Source organism: Macrobrachium rosenbergii, chromosome 9, assembly GCF_040412425.1.
Source record: "Macrobrachium rosenbergii isolate ZJJX-2024 chromosome 9, ASM4041242v1, whole genome shotgun sequence".
In the NCBI taxonomy this organism is placed as follows: Eukaryota; Metazoa; Arthropoda; class Malacostraca; order Decapoda; family Palaemonidae; genus Macrobrachium; species Macrobrachium rosenbergii.
Window position 1 is genome coordinate 59,837,999 of NC_089749.1, and position 15,727 is coordinate 59,853,725.

At 37.4% G+C, this 15,727-nt stretch overlaps 2 long non-coding RNA genes across 2 annotated transcripts in view; both read left to right on the plus strand.

Annotated features, from left to right (window-relative positions):
- The window catches only part of LOC136841884 (uncharacterized), a 10,248-nt gene extending 6,949 nt beyond the window's left edge, over window positions 1-3,299 (plus strand). The window contains exon 3 of the long non-coding RNA XR_010854122.1: window positions 3,230-3,299. This is a non-coding gene — a long non-coding RNA (uncharacterized lncRNA). The remainder of the gene's footprint in view (window positions 1-3,229) is intronic.
- A 2,132-nt stretch (window positions 3,300-5,431) lies between these two features.
- LOC136841885 (uncharacterized) lies at window positions 5,432-15,414 on the plus strand. Its single transcript, XR_010854123.1, has 3 exons — window positions 5,432-5,522; window positions 9,678-9,787; window positions 10,116-15,414. It is a non-coding gene; the product is annotated as an uncharacterized lncRNA (long non-coding RNA).
- The last annotated feature ends 313 nt before the right edge of the window (window positions 15,415-15,727 follow it).

Sequence of the window (15,727 nt, forward strand, 5' to 3'; positions counted from 1 at the left end):
TTCCAATTTCAGCTCCAAATATTTGAGAATAAAAGCAAAATTCTAGTGGTGGAAATCCACGAAAAATTAAGGTTTATTTACAGTTTTTCAATTTGGGGGACATTGGTAATCAACGGCCAAGTATTTGCTGAATCAATATGGCCAATTCGTAACTTGATTCATCTATTAGTCTGTGAGCAAGGTGACTAGACTGATTACAGGCTGGATTATCGTCACGAATTTGCGACATACTGCTTAAATTAGGGGAACAACCGTGATCACGGGTGAATTGCTTGCTTACCGAGTGGTGGACAACGGTTTATAGTGAGACCCAATTATTATTTGCTAATTTATTTAAAGGTATGGCCATTAATTCAGGTTCGGGACAGATTTTTAAATGATTAATTGAAGGTTTTTGTTGTAATGTAATGACGCCGCTTTTCGAACACGGCCGTCAAAAGCAGGAAAGGACACTTGAATTGCGTCCAAATTTTTGCACCAGTTTCTCTGTGGACGCTAGTTGATAGGTGTGGGAAATTTACGCACGCACGCGCGCGCTTTGCTTCTTTTTTTCTTTGCATTTATACAACCCTGTCTGCGTAGCTTTTGTTAGAAAGTAAGAGAAAGTTATCCAATTTAGTCTTTCATTAGCCGTTTCAAGTTTGACAGCTTGAAGCCTCTCTCTCACCTTTCAAGTTTCTCTCTCTCTCTCTCTCTCTCTCTGAAGAGACTGCCTCTCTCTCGCTCCTCCTGTACTAGGTCTCTCTCTCTCTCTCTCTCTCTCGTCTGAGAACTCTCTCTCTCTCTCTCTCTCTCTCTCTCTCTCTCTCTCTGAGAACCCTCGGAAAATCTCCTCTCCTCTCTCTCTCTCTCTCTCTCTCTCTCTCTCTCTCTCTCTCTCTCTCTCTCTCTCTCTCACGTACTGAGAAACATCGGCCCCTCTCTCTCTCTCTCTCTCTCCTCTCTCTCTCTCTCTCTCTCTCTCTCTCTCTCTCTCTCGGAAAACTCTCTCTCTCTCTCTCTCTCTCTCTCGTAGTTAGGGCCTTAAGGCCTGCATTTGATGAAATCTCTCATTACAGTCTAGTATTTATAGGCTGTAGCAACTCATATGTATTGTGATCTGTATTGTGATCAATATCAAAAAAAGCCTTTTTGATTTTGTGGCACTTTTAAACTGCAAAACTGTGAACATTCTTGCTATATAAACTCTTGTATATATTGCCTTTTTTTTTTTATATATTGTTATTATTGTTATATATTGTTTTAAGAGCATCGTGGTAAATTTGGAATTCGGGAATCAACAGTTGAATGGTTATGAAAGAAAGCTTATTATTACCGGTTATATTAGTAAAAATTAGTGTTCTCGGTACCCATATTGTTAGTCGTATTGAAATGATGGGGTTGACTGTCGAATACATATTATAGTAAAAAGTAGCTCATTTAAGCGTTATCACTTGACTCGAATATCACAATTGAGAGCTGGACTTATCGTACGTAGCTGGTGGGCTAAACTAAATGAATTTCTGTGACATGTGATACAGGTTATCCAAATGTATCGATTTTTTCCAGTTATCCGAAGGTGCCGTGTTATTACCAGCCATTTCCCGGTAACTAGTGAATTTTATAAGTGTGTTTTTATATTACTTGAAGAGAAATGCTTTCGTATCGTCCTAGATTTAGCAAACTCTCGCTGGCATTTTTTGTTTGAACTGGAAAACTTTAACATATAATTGTTGTGAATCACTGAAGGCTTGTGTAGATAGAGAGAACGCTCTCTCTCTCTCTCTCTCTCTCTCTCTCTCTCTCTCTCTCTCTCTCTCTCTCTCTCTCTCTCTCTCTCTCTCATCATTATCAGGATATTATTAGAGAATAGGTATGATTTTCTCTGTATTTTACATTGGTCAACTGTATATTCAACCCTTTTTTCGTTTACGTACTTATTGCAACGTATTGGGTCGTATTGCAATACTTGTCCTTCCATTACAAGTGGATACTGGCATGTAATTTCTCGTTTGTAGGTAAGAGAAAATGCTGTCTTGTAGCCAGCCAGTTCTGTTGGAAAGGTGGTTGGGGTTGTTTTTCCAGTTGGGAAGGGTTGGGTAGGGGGAGGGGGTTATTTTCCACCAAATCTGGACCTCTGCCGATAATTTTATCATAATTAAGCAAAAGGTGTTGTATCATTATCGTATTCTTTGTCCGTGTACGTAACCCATTGCAATATATTTGGTATTGGAATACACGTCATTACATTAAAAGTGTGTATCCAGGCATGTTGGAGGGGGAGGGGGTATGTTGGTTTTCCACTAAATTTAGACCTCTGCCAACATATTTTATCATAATTAAGCAAAAGGTGTTGTATCAATATCGTATTCTTTGTCCGTGTACGTAACCCATTGCAACATATGTGGTACTGGAATACTTGTCATTACATTAAAAGTGTGTATCCAGGCATGTTGGAGGGGGAGGGGTATGTTGGTTTTCCACTAAATTGGAACCCTTGCCAACATATTTGGGGCAAAAGGTGTTGTATCAATATCGTATTCTTTGTGTACATAACCCATTGCAACATATGTGTATTGGAATGCATGTCATTACATTAAAAGTGTGTAGCCAGGCATGTTTGATGGGGAACGTTAAGTTTGGACATATATTAACAACGTTAATCATAATTATGCTCAGGTGCTTAATCAACATTGTATAGCAAAGCCAGACATTAAAATACTTATTACATGAAGGGTGTATAGCCAGGTCTGTTTGCAGGGGGGAGGGGGGTTGTTATCCACCAAATCTGGACCCTTTATCAACATTTACCTACACATTTAATCATAATGAAGCAAATTGAGTTATATTAATATTGTATAATGAAGCCAGATATTAAAAAAAGGGTTAAATGACGCTTCAGATATCGTAGGGTGGGCGTGTTCAGATCTCCATTATTGCTTAATATTGCTACGTATGAGTATCGTAATATTGAAACCATGTTTAGTATTGAATTCTATGTAAACTACGTAAGAGACTCTGACTCTACTACTTCCTTCTCTTATAGTAGAATTCGATCCCTTATTGTGTCCTAAGTTTAGATGCACAAGTATCAATAACTGTTCACACCACTTGGGTATTCTGATCTAACTAGACACCCAGGCAGAAATATAGAGTTTGTAGGACCTTTGTATATATTTTAAGGTATTGATTTTTCTGCATCGGTGACACATGTTTGGTGAACTTTATTTTAACGTAATATTCCTTTCAGAAATGAGAGAAAGGGGTCCTATAGTTGTGTTCAGCACTGGTACAGTACTTGCACTGGTATCCCAGGACAGTTAGTCTGTAGCTGTGTTCAGTACTGGTCACAGTTTTGCACTGGTTCCCAGGACTGTTAGTCCGTTCTGGCGTGTTGTTTCATCACTTTATATGCTTTGGCACTTGTCACTGGCATCCCAGGACAGGTTTGAATGAGGCAATGGCGTCCATTCCATTAATGGTAATTATGATCATTTTGGGGTTTATTTTTGCACATATTTTTTTATATACCTTCACCCTGGTTTTTGTCTGCATAATTTTCATAATTATTCAGCTTTTTTTTGCCTTTTTACTTGACTGTTAGCCTTTCTGGTGATTTGATTGTTTAATTTTTATTTATATTTTTTCAGTAAATATTAAAGTAAATTTCCCCATATCAGAAGAATCAAGGTCATTGAATATCATACCTTTTGCCTTTGCATTGTTTGGGAACTGGATAGAAGTCCAGACATTCATATAAAGATTTAGTAAGTACAGGAATATTTAAAATGTAAAACTTCTTGTTTTCTGTGTTTTTTTTTTTTTTAATGGAGTTTCCTCCCTTCCAATATGGTTTGTCAACTTATTTTTCCTTTTTCCAGCTGATTCTTGCAATTCTTTTGTATTTAGGGGCTTCCATTTGCAGTATCTGCAAAATCAGAAGAACTTTTGATTGGTGGTCAATCTTTTGAGGAACTGGATTTATTTTGACTTACTACAAATATTTTTTAAGGTACTGTCCACCCTTTTTGTAAGAGTGAAATTTAAGTTTGGATCAACAGCTTTTTAAATTCCAGGCAAAACTTGCAAAGCTGTGGCTGTTATGACTAGACCAATATATCTGTTAGGTACTAGAGAGAGAAATTTAATTGATTGACAGTCAGTCTATTTAGGAATGGAATGTCTTTGACTTATACAAATTTTCTTTAAGTATATCCTTTTATAAGTGGGAAATTTAAGTGTGGATCAACACCTCTGGTATTAAAGGAGAGTGTGCAGGCTGTGGCAGCTTGCCAATAAGCTGTGTGCTTTCATAATTGAATCATGCTGTTCACCAATATTTTTTCTTAAGCTTTATGGCTTTTTTAGTGGTTCAGTCATCATTGAATCATGCTGTTCATAATGTAATATTTTTCCTCAAGTCATTTTGTATCATACTTGATTTAGCCAGATGGCTGACCCACGGATATTATTAGATAAACACAAGGCCTGTCCCCATTTGTACAGATACGGTAAAGGACATTTTATTTTAAAGATATCTGATTACAGCCACCAGCAAAAACATTAAAGAAATGCTGTTTAGTCTTAGTTTCATGAGTAGCAGAGGTTTTATAATTGTTTTGTATTACTAAATAAGATAATAATGGTTTTTCTTCACGGCAAACTGTTTTTGGATGGCTCTGCCAAGGCTAAGGATTTTAATGCTAGACCTTTGACACTTGTTTAAAATATTCTCTCTCTCTCTCTCTCTCTCTCTCTCTCTCTCTCTCTCTCTCTCTCTCTCTCTCTCTCTCTCTCTCTCTCTCTCTCTCTCTGCTTCCCCATTAAGATGCTTGATGTGTCTCACACCTACTTTTCTACCTGGTTAAAGGGCTCCCCCAATTTACGGTTCCTATCAGTGGCCCCCTGCCCCTCATTGTTGATGTGTTAGTGAACAAGTTATAGGCCTTTTCAGTGCCTTCAGTATTAAGCACCTAATTCCCTGAATCCCAATCTTGTCCAGAAACTCTGGGTCATCCCAGTGGACACAAGAGAGTCCTTGTGAAGATTCTAAACACACGATGATGATGTGGGAACGAGAGAGACTTCGTCAATTTGAAACTTCATTGTATGTGGTGTATTGAGTGTTGTAATGGTTAATCTTCCAGTTTCAAGTTCATGCTTTGTATAGTTGTAAAAGATTGAATCAGATGTTCAAGAAATGTCTTTCATTTAAGGTTTTGTAGTTTTCTGAAGATCCATACGGTGTTTATTACCCTTAAAAGTTAAGATGTGTAATGGCTATAATATATATCAGCTAGATAGCATCAGTAACATTGTGAAAACTGCTCAAAGTATTTAAGAAAAAAAAATTTTGAGTGACCTTAGTTTTTCCCTTTTTTCAACAGATGGGTGAGCAGTCTTCTTAAAAGAAAATTATTTGAGTGACCTTAGTTTTCCCTTTTTTTCAACAGATGGGTGAGCAGTCCAAGAAGAGCAGTTAATATACCGTATATGCCAGCGTAAAAGGCGACTCTGCATATAAGACGACTCTCATTTTTCAGGTAAAAATGTAGGGTTAGTGGCATGTCCGCCGTATAAGATGACCCCCAGTTTATTAAATTAAATAACACTATCAACTGACGTAAGCATAAGCAATTGTAAGGTTATTTAAAAAAAAAAATACTGGTACAGTGTATATAAAGGATAATATTTGCAATGATTAAAACATTTTGAAAACATTTTTAAACAATTAAAATCCTACAAATTCATTATCTTGTTCATCATCTGATATTGTAAGTTCGTTGATGATATCTTGTGATATATTTGTAAGGAAATCATTGTACGGATCAAATTCCGAATCTGATGGCATGTCAATTTCTGCTTCTTCTTCTTCCTTTGCAAAGTTTACTGCTTTTAACTTGAACGAAGCTTCATACTTCCTCCTCTTTTACCGATAGCTGGTGTGGCCATGATGAGGTCTTGTGATAACTGTATTTGAGTAATGGTACTCTGGATAAAGCTAGTAACAAGATGAGAGCTCGGTCATCCTAACGTCTAGTTATGGTAATCACATACGGTAATTACTGTAATAAATACGTTTGTTTTGTTTACAGTATCGATAGTTGTGTCGCCAGTGATTCACTTGAATTACGTACGGTTTTTACCGTTATTACAGGAGTTTTGTTTACAGTGTCGATAGTTGTGACGGTAGTTAACTATTGACACAACACCTCAGGGTTATCCTATCATTAAAAATCTTTGCAGGATTTAAGATTTGCTTTTTATACTCGGCATATAAGATGACCCTCATTTTGGGGAGGCTTTTTAAGGTTAAAAGGTCGCCTCATACTCCAGCATATATGGTAGCACTTACGTCATCCGCATGGTGATTAACAGGGAGCTTCCAGACTATGCTGCTGGATATTTGGTAAGTCTGATTTGTAATTAGGAATGAAGAGACATCCTGAACTGACAGAATGGAAAAGTTTTGGTGTTGTGTAAGGGATAATCCACATGGGGTTAGGCATGGACGGTTATGTAGGTTATGATTTTTCCCCTTGAGAATTTTATGCTGCAATAATCACCCTACATTTAAACACAAATGCTTGAAGACAGACTTTCACAAGATGGTACTTATTAGTCAGGCTGAACTACTTAAGGATTATCATCATTCATTCTGGTCACTGTTTTACTTCCAGGGTGTCATATTGTGGAGCTCAGTTACCATGAGAAATTCACTTCACTCGCACTTCCTGGGTTGCAAACAATTGCGGCTCAAGTTAGTTAGTACCAGAGATGTCTTGATGTCTTTTAGTATGGCTCAGCTGCTTTAACTACTTCAGCTGTGTAGCTTCCATTTCCCTCCTTGTTTATGTTTATTCACTTTTGTTGTTGTCTTCGTAATTCCACATTTTTATGTCAGCTTTTTGTGGACCACCTTAAATGCCTATTGTCCTTTCTGGTGATTTCTGATAATTTTAGATTTTTTGTGTTTTTTTCCACATACCAGAAGAGTCATGGTCATTGTATATCGTGCCTTTTCATGTCCTGCAGTATGGGTAATAGCTGCCCAGACATTTGTATCTGATTAAGAGGACTATAATTGTGTATCATTGCTCTTTTCCCATCATTCATTTTCCATCTGTTCACTTCCTATCTTCCAACATGGCCCCTGGAAGGGGGTAGTACTGTCAGTGCACTTCATGTGGTGCACAGTAGGTCTTAAGATTCTTTGCAGCCTCCCTTCGGCCCCTAGAAGCAACCCCTTTAATTCCTTTCACTGTACCTTCGTTCTTATTCTCTTTCTTCCATCTGACTACACCATCTCTCAATAATTGATTCATAGTGCAACTGCTAGGTTCAAACCTTTTTACTGCCAATTTCTGTTTCAGTGCCGAAGGACCACATATGTCCCAGTGCTTGGCCCTTGGCCTAGATTCTTTATTCTATTGTATTCTGTTCTATTCTTCCAACATGACTGCAAGCCATGTGCACCTTTAACCCGTTTCATTTAAGAAAGAACTTCTGGCCAGTCCCATGAGAAAGGAGGAATCTGACTGGTTGGTGGTCAGTGTATTGTGAAACTGTATCATTTGCGAGGAGTACTCTCAATATTACTTTCAGCGCTGAATGACTTTATAGGTCCCAGCGCTTGTCTTTTGGCCTAAATTTTATATTCCATTCCATTCACTCTCTAGGTATCTGCTTCACATCATTTTCCATGATATGGGAAATACTGTAACATAATTGTGTTTGTCTTGGTCTAACAAACAGCTTACAAGAGAGCCTGTATGTGTGAACAAATGCAGTAATATGTCCTAAGCAAATCAGCACATAAGTTTGGATAACAAATTTAATTCATCAGCTGTCCTAGAAGGTTAAAAGAAAAATTTACCACACTACTGTATTAATATGCAACGTGGCATTATATGAGCAGTTTGATTGAATTTGTTGGAAGAGTGTACTGCTTTTTGTCCAGTTTTGTAAAGGGGTTATACATGTGTTAGGAATATTGTTTTCTGTTGCTGTATATGAAAAACAAGGTGGCTCACATAGGATGTAGTGTTCTATTTTATTTATTTCATTTTATCTAGTGGTTCCAAGGACTTCATTGTCGTCATGCAGTTGGTGTGTTTGCTTTTTATGCTATTTGTCTTCTGGGCTCTATTGTAGCTGACTGCTATGTACACTAGTCTGATAATATTTGTTGCAAGCTTCAGTAACATTTGGTATTTTACAAACCAAAGGTGTTAAGTGTACATTCAGCTCTTGTGTTTTCCATTTATGCGGCTGGTTTAAGTGTCCACACTTTCCAGGCAGACGTATGATAGATAGGGTTTGCTCGTACACATTGCAGGCTCTTTTACTTATGCCTAAGTTTGCATCCCTGCTGTCAGTCACCACATGAAGTGCATAGTAGGCATTGCTTTAGGTTCTTTGCAGCGTCCCTTCAGCCCCTAGCTGCAACCCCTTCCATTCCTTTTACTGTACCTCCATTCATATTCTCTTCCATCATACTTTCCACCTTCTCCTAACAGTTGCAGCTGCAAGGTTTTCCTCCTGTTACACCTGTAAAACCTTTTCACTCTCAATTTCCCTTTCAGAGCTAAATGACCTTATAGACCCCTGCACTTGGCATTTGGCCTTAATTTTATATTCCTTTCCTTTCCTAAATTTGTAGTTAAAGAGGAAAAACCAAGTTTTGAACAGCTTCCAGAACAGGTGTTTGACATTTCCTTTTTCTGGGGAACTCCCTTGCCCTACTGGCTAGAGGAGTTCACTGGGCATTCTGCACCAAGATCTGCTTTCTAATAATTTCCATTGGTTTGATTTTTTAGTAGATTTAGTGTTTGTTTTTCAGTGTAAATGTAATTTACATTACTTATTGAGTGTCTGTGTTGTACTGGAATTGTGTGATTCAGATAGTGCTTGTATTTGTGTTGACACTTCTAGAAACTGTTTGCTTTTGAGTGCAAGAGGATCTTTATTGTGTTCTTGTGCATTTCACAACGGAAACCAGGATGAGGGAGGAACAGGTTTTGGTGATTGTGAAAGGTTGCCCTACCTACCATCAAGTACACTGCAAAGATCGTAGAAATTAATTTTCAGTCCTTATCTCATCGTGAGAAAGTAATTTGGTTTGTGGGAAAGAAGTCTGAAATTGATCTGATTTCTGTGTCTCTTGACACTACTGACTCATATGAATCTAAAACTATGTAATGTAGCTATAAGGTACTTCCACAATGCTTACGACCACAAATGTTATGTGAGAAACCATTTGAATAGGGATTGCAAACGTATATTGAACTACATCTGCACTTGGAAGCTCTTTGTCATAGGTAAAAGTAAAAGTATTTAAAATGAATTTGAAACTATTCAAAATGAAATAAAGCTTTCACACTTGGTGCCCATAAATATCTTACTTTCACTTGGTGTCCACATCTATATTCTAAAGGCAGTCATAAGACTAGTGTTTGTGGAAGAGATTTGGACCTCCCTGTCTTGGAAAGGTTTTTGCCTAAAGTCTTGAATGTTTATTTGAGAACCGTTCACACTGATTGGTTTTGGCTTTCCTAATTTGAAATTTAGGCAGGGAGACAAGTATGGCATTTGCACCTGTAGCTTTGTCCTTGAAGGTTTTATGCATCATTTTTTCTGCTTTGATCTCATACATGTGTTTGATGAACTTAATTTTAATGCCATATTTCTCCTTTCAGCAAGGAAACATTGGAGAAATGGTCAAATGGTCCATCGTTTACAGCACGCCAGGAACTTGGGATGATTTTGTAGGAGGCAGTATAATTTTTCCAACTATGGTAATAATGAGGTAAATTCCCCATTTTGAATATATTTTCATTTGTTCACCCTCCTTATTGTCGTCATAATTCCACACTTTTATGTCTCCTTTTCTTGGACCTTCCTACATGACTCTTGGCTTTTCTGGTGATTTCTGGTAAAAGTAATTTTTGTTTGTCCATTTTAATTTACTTTGTTTCCCCGGATGAGATAAAATACTTCTGCATAAGAGCAAATATTTTTTAGTCAAGTCAAAGTTAAAGATTTCAACTCAATAATCTGGTTAAACTATATACCAAAAATAACTGTAAAACTTTTGTTTGGTGAATTTAATTTTAATGCCATATTTTTCCTTTCAGAAATGAGAATTGATCTCAAATTAGTCAACTGTATTTTGATGGAATACTTTGAAAAAACAAATGGAGCACTAGACTCAAACAAGAGCAATAGTCATCATGGATTCTGTCAAACAAAACGAAGTTGTGATCTTCTATTTTCCTCAGCTACTGCCATGGACACAGGAACTTTGGAAATCTTTTGTCAACGACCTGAAAATGCTCTGTGTATAGGTTTATCGCTTTTTTTGGCTAGATCATTACAAGTTAACTGCTGTATCGTAGAAGTATTTGGTTTTGTGTGAGACTAAAGATTATTTGAGATGAGTCTTACCTACTGTTAAAGTTAGCTTACACCTCCGCGCAGGTAGGTGAGTCGGCATTCAAACAAAAGATCGAATGGCTCCCCGGATGACTGTCTAGTTCACCTGTTCTCCATCAGGTTTTTTACGAATGTTTAAGCTTTTGTCAGAATTCTCCTTAACCCCATTGAGTATAGGTGCTTGTTGGTATTTCGTGGCTTTCTGCTGCCATCACAGTACTGTACATTTATTTTTCCTAGGATGCCTCCACTGGAATCAAGGCTAAGAACGTCAGGTTCTGTAGGAGTGATTACTGTGTTAGCAGAATGTTGATCTTTAGGAGGTACACACTGTTTACGTCTGCTGCAATGGTTTTAAGTGTGGTCTTCAGAATAGATGTTAGGAAGTAGGGATTTTTGAAGGACATTTTGCTTAAGTTAGTGTTTTTCCTTCTAAATCTACCACGTTACAGTATCTTCTGTTGTTTCCAAGCTAGATATCATTTTAGCTACACAGCTTTCTAAGGATGTGTCGTATGAGAATGCTTTTAAGTCTGTTGACTCACTTTTGGACGAGGCGGGGTGTCGTAACTCCACCCCCCCCACCCCGTGGCCTCCCAACTTTCCCATTTCATTTGGCACCATGTTTTCTTTCACTCAGCTGAGTCGCTTTGACTGTTTTCCTAGCTATCGATGAAATGTTTTCCTGTCTACCTTTCATCGAGTTGTGGATGCGATACAGGTGCTCAGCTGCTGTTGTCTCCTGTTGCTAGGTATTGCTAGGAGACAGCTGTCTCCTCCTGTTGACCTCTGGCGGAAGAAGAGTTTGAATCGTAGGATCTCCTTCAGTTTGATCGGCGTTTGCTGGAGCGTTGCGCTTCACTGTATTCTCATTTAGTTGAGGAAAGAGACCACAAAGAGAATAGGTCTCGGTTATCTTCTAGTATATTGACGTCCTCTAAGTATTTGGAGAAAGAGATCCCAAGCTTTCTCCTTCAATTAGAGTGCGTTTCGTAAATTTTCTCGTACTCGGGCGCACAAAGCTCCCTTTAGGTCTGCCGCTGGTTTTATGGAAGTTGTGGAGCACTGACTCATGCAATACAGGCGCTTAAACTGTCTTCGATAGAAGATTCGGTTTTCTTTTCTCTTTTCTGTGAAGAGACGAACTCGAGACTGACAAGTGTTTTGGTTATACTGAATCGGAGTGTCAATTTAGATTGTTGAAGTTTATTGAACTTTTGCTCAGTATTTGCCTCTTCTCTGTATCAGCTTAGAGAGGTTGAGGCTGCAGCTTAGGGTTTTTTTGGCACCAGCTTGGGGAGTTTTTGGTGCCAGCGGGAGTTTAGTGAGGAGGAGTGTTAATTTTTAACTTGTTTCCGTTGCTACAGGCTAATGTTCTCATGCTTATACTACTTGGTTTGGAAGAAATGAGAGCACTTATGCTCCTATCTATAGTAAAGGCTTATGCTGCACAGGTTAAGGTGATATATATATTGGTGCAAGTTTTACGTTATACCTCTTGAGGTTGAGGATAAGTTCAGCCCTCAGGTTTTGGTAGATGGCCAATTGCAAGCCTCCTGGCATGCTTGAGAAACTTAGGAGCAGTCCTTACGTGGTGGAGGCAGTAAGGGAGAGTTATGATTGCTTTTAGGTTACCCTTCACTGGTTTTGTCTCCTATAGCTGTTCTTCTGTCTTCTCCAGAAGAAGTCTTTCTTTCTTTTGTAGGAGGTTGTAATTACAGAGAAAGAAATAGACCAGGCAGTAATTCACTGGGATTTTACCTCTTGACTTTTTCCTTGCTCCAAAAGCAACTGGAGATTGGCGACCATTGTTGGACACATTGAGACTGAATGATTTTACATGTCTGTCCCCATGCTTTTGTTTTTCCAGCATGGTTTTAGTGGTTTTCCAAAAGAATGATCAGATGTTTTGGTGGACGTGCAGGAGACAGTTTTATCATACCTGTGCATCCTCAATCGCCCAAGTTCGTTCTTTGTGTATTTACAGAGGAGGTATTGCTGTTCAAAGCGCTTTGTTTGGCTTGTGTAGTGCCTCTTATAAGTATTCACAAGGAATTCATTGACCATAGGTGGATGGGGGTTGAGTTTTAGGAGCAAGAAATCTTTTCCTCTAAGTCGACTGGTTCAAGTTGGCCAACTCTCAACATTATGCCAAAGGCCAAGGATCTGTTGCTTCACCTGGCTCAGTCTCTGTGCAATATGATTTTCAGTACACTTCCCTAACTCCTCCTCATTCTTATCCAATGTTGTGGGGATGATAGGCTACTTGAATTTGGGGGCTTTTCTGTTAGAAGATGAATAGGCACTTGCTTCTAGAAGAATTTTAGGCCTGAAGGAAGCTACCTAATTGGTAAGGGTTTTCTTTGTTAAGAAACATGGCCTCACTGGGGATTTTGTCAGAATAATCACGCTCAATTACAGTACAATCACAGCTGACTCGCCTATCAACGCGGAGATGTAAGATAATTTTAACAGTAGCTAAGTATCCAAATAATAAGTTTTATTATGAAAATTTATATTATTTTTGGTAACTTTCATGTTTTTTAATTTTTTTTATTTGCAGTTTAAGTTTCCCATTTTTAGCATCTTTTTTTGTTCCATGTAAAGATTTTCTGAAGTTTAATTATGGAATAATTTAGGTTCATAGCCTTAGAATAACAGATGACCTTTTTGTTTTTTTAATTGTACATTCTCTTATCATTAATTATTTCTCTCTCTCTCTCTCTCTCTCTCTCTCTAGGTTTTGCATAGAACTATTGAAGGGTAAAGCATTCCCTCTCTCTCTCTTTAACTTGGTCTTGCATAGGACCACTGAAGGATAAAGCATTCTCTCTCTCTCTCTCTCTCTCTCTCTCTCTCTCTCTCTCTCTCTCTCTCTCTCTCTCTCTCATTAATTATGTTTTGCATAAGACCACTGAAGGATTTACGCTTGATCTTGTGGTGGTTGTGTGTGTTCTGAACCTCTATTTCATCGTCAGTATGACCTTTTAGTGTCATCTTGACTTTTGCTTAGTTTCTGGTGTACAGGTTTAAGATTCGTATGGAGTTTTTTCCATGCACGTCTGAATTCCCAAATGTTTTTGGTGTTCATGTGTCTTGCCTTTCCTCCAGCCTGTTTGTCATTTCCAGGTCTCCCTGAGGATGTCATGCAATTGGAACTTCAAAAGTTCAAGTGAAGATGCAATGCATGACTACCCTAATGCTATTCTCGTTGCATTTTAATACATTTTTATCTATTATTGATTTGTTATTTTCTTTTTAATAAGTGAGATCTCTTCTTTCTGCATTTTCCTTTATCTTCTCTTACTTCCTAATGAGCACCATATTCTTTGGAAGGTTGAATTTCAAATAAATGGTCCCTGTGGGCTTGTTCCAAATGAGTAGGGTTCATCTTCTGAATAATAATAATAATAATAATAATAATAATAATAATAATAATAATAATAATAATAATAATAATAATTTTTGTACTAACCGTTCTGCTTCTCGTAACATTGTGGTCTAGTCTATTTTGAATCTCGTCGCTCCAAAATATTGCTTGTAGAAGTTTTCCAGTTAGACTTGATTCATGTTATTTTGTTCCCTGCTGAACCTCTCCCACATAACCTACTGCCTGAAAGCAGTTTTTGTATTTTATAACTTACATTTGTATCTGTTTATTTATTAATTTGTTAATTTTTTCTTTTCCGGCAACTTCTCTCGTCTTTCTGCATTTCCTATTACTTTCTGTGATCCCTTTCAAATGAACACCATAATATTCCTTGGAAGCTTGAATTTCATGTCATTGGCCACCTGTAGGCTTGTTCCTTATGAATAGGGGTTGTCTTCTGAATAATAATAATAATAATAATAATAATAATTCCATTCACCTTGAGACTGGTTTTACTGATACTGATTTCATTTATCTCTCTTCCATTTTTTTACAACTTTTGAACACTGCTTAGACCTCTTCATCTGTCTGTCTCTGATGTCGACACCAGGTCCTGTATAACAGCTCTCAGGTGCCTTCTGTCGTGTATGCCTTTGTAGCATCTGCCAGGACTTTTAATTTAGAAGTAAAGAACTGATTGATTGCTGATCCTTGATAGAGTCCAACTTATATCTCAAAAGTCCTCTGATATACTGTACTCTACCTGTTACTGATTTCACTAAAGATCCTCTGTTATTTTACATTGTCCTCACCTTTACAAGAGGCCTGGTACCTATTATTTTTCTTAATACTTTGTCAGATACACTATGAGGTCCATGAATGTTGTAAGTGTCAATTTTGCTTGGTACTCTCATAGGCTACAGATTATTTTGTATAGATTGTCTGATGTTGATTTTCCTGTCACAGAACTAAATTGACAATTTGTCCCTGTTTTGGTGAACTGGCGTATCCAATTTTTGTTAAGTTTTTGAGTTTTCCAGCCAGAGTGTCTCAGATTTTGTTACTCTATAACATGTCAAAACTTCATCTGCCTGTGTTGTCACATTTTCAAACCAAATTGCCTCAAAAGGTGAGCTAATTAGAAGCTCTGCTTAATATCAAAATCTTTAAAGCCAATTTTCTCAGAATGGTGCAAAAATGGCTTACGGCAGGTCGTCGAACTAGGGACGAAATATTGATTCTGATAAGCCTCCAGAACTCGGGGCTGTTTCCTATAGGTCTTTGAAAAATGTTTGAAATGGAAAAGTGAATTTAACTCTGCAATACAATTATAAAAATGTTTAGATCTCACAAAAACTAAATTGGACAGATATCATACCTAACATTTTCTTAGGGTTTTTTTATGTGACTCGGAAAAATAAGATAGAGGGCATTAAAGGCCAAAATACTTAATACGGCTGTATGATGTGAACTTTTATTATAATTATATTATGTACATTTTCTATCCAGTTTAAGAACATTTCATAAGTGATTACTGTTTATTTGAGTCGTTTATTCGTCTTTTCGGAACATGTTTAAAAAGAAAGAATGAGTTCATTTTGACATTGCAAAAAAAGTTTTTGTATGTCGTGTGCATTTGTTTTATTTTTGTTTCTAATGTTAAGTAATATCTCTTATTTCGAATAAATGTTATTGTGTGTTTTGCAAACCCATATATATTCTCTGTCTTATTCTCTCTCATTTTTCCACCCTTCATACTGTTCTGTATTTAGATTATTTTCTTTTCCTTGTAAATGTCAAAGTGTCCATACAAATACAGACCTGCTTTTCACTGCCTTTTTTGCTGGTCTAAAACTGTTGGTTAGAAAAGTTTCTTTTGAAGGTTTTGTAATGATCAAGTAGGGGATGTTGGTGTCACCGTGCATAATAGCATTGCAGATTTCC